General features: G+C 43.4%; 1 long non-coding RNA gene across 1 annotated transcript; it reads left to right on the forward strand.

Annotated features, from left to right (window-relative positions):
• The first annotated feature begins 4134 nt into the window (after positions 1 to 4134).
• On the forward strand, positions 4135 to 6157 carry LOC138437532 (uncharacterized). Its single transcript, XR_011256020.1, has 2 exons — positions 4135 to 4730; positions 5024 to 6157. It is a non-coding gene; the product is annotated as an uncharacterized lncRNA (long non-coding RNA).
• The last annotated feature ends 1612 nt before the right edge of the window (positions 6158 to 7769 follow it).

Raw genomic sequence — 7769 nt, forward strand, 5'->3', positions numbered from 1 at the left:
GTTTGTAGTCCAGGCCAAATAGAGAAGGAGTGAGTATGAAAGTGGCTGATTAAATTGAGAGAATGTGGGAGGTCACAAGGCTGGTGTCTCAAAGAGGATGAATAAGTGAAATGTTTGGAGACCTCAGAGTTGTAGCTAGAGAGAATAGCACATTGGAGATTAAAATTTCAAAGAATATAGGAGAAGACAGGAACTAGGCAAGTTACCATGGGGTTGAAAGGTCATTGAGATGAAGGTCACTGGGTTTAAGGAGAGTGTTCCTTAAAGTTCTTTCGATTGCAAATAGCAAAAAAATCTGACTGAAACTGGCTAAACAAGATTTATTGGCTTCAGTAATCGGAAAGAGGTAGGGTGGGTTTTCAGTTCATATTGATCCAGAAATTCATGAGATCACCAAGGGATCTAATTCTCTTGCCACTGTCCCTGTGTTAGCTTCTTCCTTGGATCCTTTCCTGGAGCTACATACGGCTTAGCTACACATCCTTATACCACAGAAGGAAGAGAGAGAGCTTCTCTTGACCATTGAAATCAGTTCCTGACTAGACCCACTTAGAAAAATGCACATCCACCCTTGAACTAATCACTATGGTCAGGGAAATAAATATGCCCTGGTAGGTTCAGACTGGGTTATTGCCTACCCTGTGGTAAGGAGGATGGTATTATTTTAATTCTCTTAGGCCACCCAGGGTGGTGGATCCACCTGCCATAGGAGGTGGATTGGAATTCATCCAGATGAGGAGGAAAGGGCACTAGGGAGGAAACCAAGTGTCCACCAAATGAGGAACTGTGATTCTAGTTACTGAGTAACTTGCAGTGTACATTGAAGACTCCAGGGTGACAGCAATATTCAGGGCACCACACCCTTCTGTAAATACTGTGTGTGTGTGTATTGGGGGAGTGACAGCAATGGGAAAAGGTAGAAGCGGTGTATCAGATTGGCATCGTCTCCAAAGGAGCTGAGATTTTTTTCACTGCCCTGAGAATAATGATGGGGATGTAGCATTGGGGTGCAAAGAGAAGGCAGAGCCCATCTCCCAGTATAAGTACATGGAGTTAAGGAGAAAGAACGGTCTCTGGAGGGTGCTTCTGGTGAATGAGTTCTCTTGAGAGAGGAGCCAGGTTTCAGGGGAGGCCAGAGTGAGCTTTGTGTAAGTAAAGAATTGTATGGAGTAGAGTGAGTGGGAAGTGCTATATGGAACTAGGTTTGCAGAGGGTGCCGTGGAAAAGTTTGAGAAGGCCCTTCAGCAGCTCTCTTACTCTTTATACCTTTCTTATGTGCAGTGGTATTATAATTACTTGCCCAATCACCCTGCTTGTTCTTAGGTTTTTAGTTCTCTTTTTTTAAAAATTGACATTTAACATTTTAGTTTCAGGTGTACAACATAATGATTTGATATTTGTATATGCTGTGAAATGATCACAATAAGTCTAGTTAACATGTTACCATATAAAAAATTGGTATATGTGTTATGAGAACTTTTAAAAGATTTACTGTTAGCAACTTAGAAATATGAAATACACTCTCTCTCTCTCTCTCTTCCTCTCCCGCATGCATGCGCTCTCTCTCTCTCTCTCTCCCACATGCTCCTCCACTCTCTTCTCTTCAAGCCTTTCGGTTGGCATTCCTCACACTTAGAGGATGTATTCTCCTGCTATCTTCTAAATAAAATGGAGCTATAACACTGATTTGCCTAAGAGCTACAACACGGTTTGTCCAAGACCCGAGAGCTGTGACGCGCCGAGGGCTTTAATGTCCGTCGCTCCAAATCTTTGTTGTGACTAGACAAAGAACCGAGGAACATACACTCGTGTGACATCAATGGTGCCGTGACTCGGATGTAACCTGGCTGAAACAACCTCCACGCAGAAGAGGCCAGGCACAGCAGGAGCCCAACTCAGCGAAGCTCCCGCCGTAGAGGCAGAACGTGAAGAAAATCCAGTGCAGGGGAAGGCCCATCGTGCTGGAAACCAGAACAGCGAAAAACAAACTGGCAGAAAGCCGACGTGGCCCAGTCTCAGCCTAGAAGACCTCTGGGTAAGGTCAACCAGCTACAACATATAGTGCCAGTTCAACAAAGCTGGGAAACTACAGCCGACCTCAGAAAATACCACTCACCCTTAAATGGACACCGCTATAAGGACTCTGAGGCTTGAGACTAGCAAGAGGGGGAGGCACAATACCCCTCGCCGCCCCAGTTCAGCAGGAAGTACCCAGAAAGACCTCGATGCCCCTATTCCCAAAGAATTGGGCCTCCCATCTCTTGAGGGTGGAATGTTAGGTAGGTAGAACAGGGAAGAGGCGTCCAAAATGGCAGTGGCTACAGACAAGGAAGGGAAAAGCTCGCGAAAATGAAACAAAAGAAGGTCCAAGGACAGGAGTGAGGACCTCAGGTGAAACAAACAACACTCCTGGCTGGCCCAGTTTACATAGGACAGGCCCACGGAGAGATAAACATATAAATAAAAGAGCCAAAGCTAGCTGGCTCACTCTCCCACGCGCTGGGGCGCTCTCTCCTCATGTCTTTAGATTGACATGCCCTCACGCCTCAAAGATGGATTTTCCTGCTCTCTTCTAAGTAAAATAGAGCTGTAAAACTGAAAAAAAAAAAAAGAAATATGAAATACAGTATTAACTGTAGTCACCATGCTGTACTGTACACCACATCCCCAGGGCTTATAACTGCAATTTTATCGTTTTTGACTCCCTTCACCCATTTCACCCACCCTCCTTCCCCTGCCACCAGCCCCCGGCCACCACCAGTCTGTTCTCTGAGCTTGGTTTTGTTGCTGTTGATGTTGTCTTTTAGATTCCACCTACAAGTGGAACCATACAGTATTTGTTTCTCTCTGTCTGATTTATTTCATTTGCCATAACGCCCTCAGCTTCCACCCTTGGAATGGAATGGCGAGACTCTCTTCATTTCTGTGGCTGAATAACATTCCATTGTATTGGTATGCCACGTCGTCTTTATCTGCTCACCCGTCAGTGAACACTGAGGCTGTTTCCATACCCTGGCTGCTGTCAGTAATGCTGCAGTGAAATAGGAGTGCATGTATCTTTTCCAGTCATTTCTTTAACATAATTTACTACAGGTCTCTGAAGTGTATCTTAAACATTTTAGTGCAACATCTTACAAATTGTTTTCCTTTAAAAAAAAAATCATCAGCTCTCTACATCATGCATAAGTGGCTTGCCTACTCTGCCTCTTTTTCTTTTTTTTCTTCAACCATTAACACAGAAAAACCTTTGAAAAGAATATGAAAACTTGCTACAGAAACCCCCTGGGGAAAGAGGGTGTGTCCTGCAATAGGCCTCTAACCTTTTTTTTTTCTTTTTTTTTTTTTTCAGAAAAATACTCAGAAGTGAAATTGCTGGATCATAGTTCTATTTTTAATTTCTTAGGAAACCTCTGTACTGTTTTCCATAGCGTTTGTACCAATTTACATTCTCACCAACGGTGCACAAGGGTTCCCTTTTCTACACATCCTCACCAACCCTTATTTCCTATCTTTGATAATAGCCATTCTGACAGGTATGCAGTAGTATCTTATTGTGGCTTTGATTTGCATTTCCCCAGTGATTAGTGATGTTGAGCACCTTTTCACGTACCTATTGGCCATCTGGGAAAAATGTCTATTTAGATCTTATGCCCATTAAAAAAAAAAGATTATTTATGGGTTTTTGTGTTGACTTGTATGGGTCCTTTATATATTTTGGATATCATTCCCTTATCAGATAAGTGATTTTTAAATATTTCCTCCCACTCAGTGGGCTGATTGTTTCTTTTGCTCTACAGAAGTTTTTCAGTTCTGTGCATTCCCACTTGTTTCTTTTTGCTTTTCTTGCCTTTGCTTTTGGTGTCAGATTGGTTTTTAGTTCTTTAGGGTAGTCTTACCTTTGCATTTCAGTACCCTTGCTAGTGCAGTGCTTCACAAATGTTATCTGAATCCCAACCCAGGAGTGGAAAACTGACAGGTAGGGGCATTGCTGCTGGAGAGAATGCCTACTGATTTCGCCAAGAAATGACAATTGGTAATTTGACAGTGAGGGAAGAGACAGGAAAATCTGTAAAACTGGCAAAATTTTGCTCATCAGATGGCAAAGATTTTTTTATGTTGTAATATCTAAAGAATATAGGAAAATATGTGTATTGCTGGTAGTAATGCAGTTTGGAAGAATATACTGCCATTAGGGAATTCCTTGGTGGTCCAGTGGTTAGGACTGCACACTTTCACTGCTGTGGCGTGAGTTCAGTCCCTGATGGGAGAACTGAGATCCCACAAGCCACACCAAGTGGCCAAAAATGAATTTTGTGTGTTCCCACAGTGAATAACAAAACAGAACTACCTTTATTTCTGACAATACAGAATCAGTTTAACTATGGGGCAGTCGTTCTACAGAACTGTACATGTTGTAATGGTTACAAGTTATATTTTCAAAGAATATTTAATGAATTGTAAAAATGCTTATTATGTGTTAAGTGGAAAAAAAGGTTATAATCCTACTTTAACAACTATTTATTCCTGTAGTTGTGTTAGTGACCTCAGGCCTTAAATCTGCTGCAGCTCCAGATAGCACCTTTCCACTAAGAACCCAGCAGAAAGGGAGGGAGCAACAAGGGCTTTCTACTGCTGACGCTCCATCCCCAGGTGACTTCCTCTTACATCTATCTCATTGACCACAGCCTGGTCACAGAGCCACTCTTTAAGTTGCAGCGGAGTCTGGGAAAGTGAGTATCCAGCAAAAAGTATTGTGATTAATCCCTTGGGCCTGGCACAGTGCCACCAAGAATGCTCTGGAGCAAATGGCTGTTGGGTAGACAGATGTGTTGCCACACCCAGTTACCTACAGCATGTTGTTTGGGCCCATAAAGCCATCTTCCAAAAGGGCAGTATTTGTAAACACCAGTGACAGTGTCCCCATGTGCTGTCAGCTCTACCTTTTCTCTGGAAGAGCTAGTGTGTCATGTGTGCCTGTCAATGGCCAGCTGTTTAAGAAATACCACATTGGCCTCTTTCCCAGCTGGAACCATGGAGGGTGCAGAAGAGAAGAAAAAGAAGGTTCCTGCTATGCCAGAAACACTTAAGAAAAAGCGTAGGAATTTCGCAGAGCTTAAGATCAAGCGACTGAGAAAGAAGTTTGCCCAAAAGATGCTTCGAAAGGCAAGGAGGAAGCTTATCTATGAAAACACTAAGCATTACCACAAGGAATACAGGCAGATGTACAGAACTGAAATTCGAATGGCTAGGATGGCATGAAAAGCCAGCAACTTCTGTGTACCCACGGAACCCAAATTGGCGTTTTGTCATCAGGATCAGAGGTATCAACGGTGTGAGCCCAAAGGTTCGAAAGGTGCTGCAGCCCCTTCACCTCCCGCAGATCTTCAATGGCACCTTTGTGAAGCTCAACAAGGCATCAGTTAACATGCTGAGAATTGTGGAGCCATACATTGCATCAGTTCAGTTCAGTCACTCAGTCGTGTCCGACTCTGCGACCCCATGAATCTCAGCACGCCAGGCCTCCCTGTCCATCCACCAACTCCCAGAGTTCACTCAGACTCAAGTCCATCGAGTCAGTGATGCCAACCAGCCATCTCATCCTCTGTCGTCCCCTTCTCCTCCTGCCCCAAATCCCTCCCAGCATCAGTCTTTTCCAATGAGTCAACTCTTCGCATGAGGTGGCATGGGGGTACCCAAATCTGAAGTCTGTAAATGAATTGATCTACAAGTGTGGTTATGGCAAAATCAACAAAAAGCAAATTGCCCTGACAGACAATGCATTGACTGCTCAATCTCTTGGGAAATAGGGAATCATCTGCATGGAGGATCTGATTCATGAGATCTATACCATTGGAAAACGTTTCAAAGAAGCAAACAACTTCCTGTGGCCCTTTAAATTGCCTTCTCCACAAGGTGGAATGAAGAAAAAGACCACCCATTTTGTAGAAGGTGGAGATGCTGGCAACAGGAAGACCAGATCAACAGGCTTATTAGAAGGATGAACTAAGGTATCTACCAGGATTATTTTTGTAATCTGGTCAATTAATAAACAATTGAAACAAATTGAAAAAAAAAAAAAAAACCAAATTGGCATTTGTGTAGTTGCTGTGATTAACAACCCTTAGTTCATTTTATATAAGCACAACAGTGTACTAAATTGTGTCTCATCTTGTGTTTATTAATAGTATGTAGATCAATAACCCTTCTCTTATGTATTCTGAAGTTAAAAAGGTTGGGAAAGAGTAGAGACCCTTCTGGGATGGGAGAATTTGTGCCATGTCCTTTAGTTTTCTGGAAATATAATTACCTGGAAGTGATGAACTAGGTAAAGAGTGCTTCTTAAAAAATCACACATTTCAAGATCCCGGAAGCCAGCTATAACAGCAGACCTTGGGCTACATGCCCAGTATTGAATGAGAAACCTTAGAAATATAAGTTCCTCTGCCCTGTGTTTTGGGGTTTTCACCTGTTAAGTCTGTGGGTTTAGGGAAGGGCAACAGAGACTTTTTGCTCATGGCCAAGGCTCTTACGTTGATGGGAAGGAAGTAGAGATGGCAGAAGAACCATCAGTGAATACCAGGGATTTATTGGAAAAATTTGGAGCTGAGTTGATGGCATAGAGAGTTTAAATTTAGCTTTTGCTGATAAGGTGGATTTTGACAACTCCAAACTGAGTTCTTTCCTGAACCTTTCCTCTCCTCCCAGTGGACAGCATCCTAAGATTTCAGAGAAGGATGATAAAGCCCCCCTGAAGCAGTTATGGAATCTCCAAGTTCCTATTTCAGTGACCCAATTTTCAGTAATTCCTTCTTCCTCCACTTCACTTTCCCTTCACATGGTAGTTAGAGGGAATAGGGCATAGCTTCTGTAGCTTGCATTCCAGGAAGAGCCCCAAGGGTGAGCAGCTTTGAATGCGTATAAAATATTTCTCCTGTAGCTGCCCACCAGGTGGGCCTTAAGCCCTTTTGGATGTGACTGAACATCTTTGACTCTGTGCCATGGCACAGAGCTCCCAGGTTCACCAGCTTTAGGAATCCTTTCCCTGGAAAGCTCAGAAGAGGAGAATGTGTAATAGATGTCATCACTCACCAGAAATTCAGTGAATTCACACAGGTCACATGAGCACCCTCAGCACTACCAGCAATCTTCGCTGCAACCACAGTAGGTTCTGAACATTAAGGAACCTGACTTGATCTCCGAGGAAGACACAGTCTCAGCTGCAGGGAGCTCCGGCCCACCTGTGCCTACCTCCCCACTCCTCGCTCTCATGGAGGAACATGTCAGTCAAAAGCTGCCCAACGGCCTGGATCTTAGAGAGACTCCAGGAACCAGAGGTTCTAAGAATCTAACTCCAGTTCTAAGCAGCTGCAGCATAACGTCTTTGGAGAAGGTACATGCTGACTTGATCAGAGATGCAAAGGGAAAGACTCTCAAAGCCTGCTTCGGAGGCCACCCAAAACTCTGAGAATAACTACAAGGAAAATAACTACAAGGTTCTACAACTTGGAATTGTTTTTCTGATGAGGATCCACAAGCAACTCATGGACGTGCCCAGTCCTTTCTGAGACTGTTAATAAGACAGAGCCATCAGTATTGAGCCAGGAGTCGAGGTTGATGTCACCACTGCAGATCCTTAAATCAGCTTTTTTAATAACTGATAATCAGTTAAAAATATAAACAAACAGACCTGATTTGTGAACTGAACAAAGGCTTTTGACACTTGGAATAAACACCTGATGGGTAGGCTGGATTCTCTGCCCTTAAGGAAA

This window comes from Ovis canadensis, chromosome 3, assembly GCF_042477335.2.
Source record: "Ovis canadensis isolate MfBH-ARS-UI-01 breed Bighorn chromosome 3, ARS-UI_OviCan_v2, whole genome shotgun sequence".
NCBI classification, from domain to species: domain Eukaryota; kingdom Metazoa; phylum Chordata; class Mammalia; order Artiodactyla; family Bovidae; genus Ovis; species Ovis canadensis.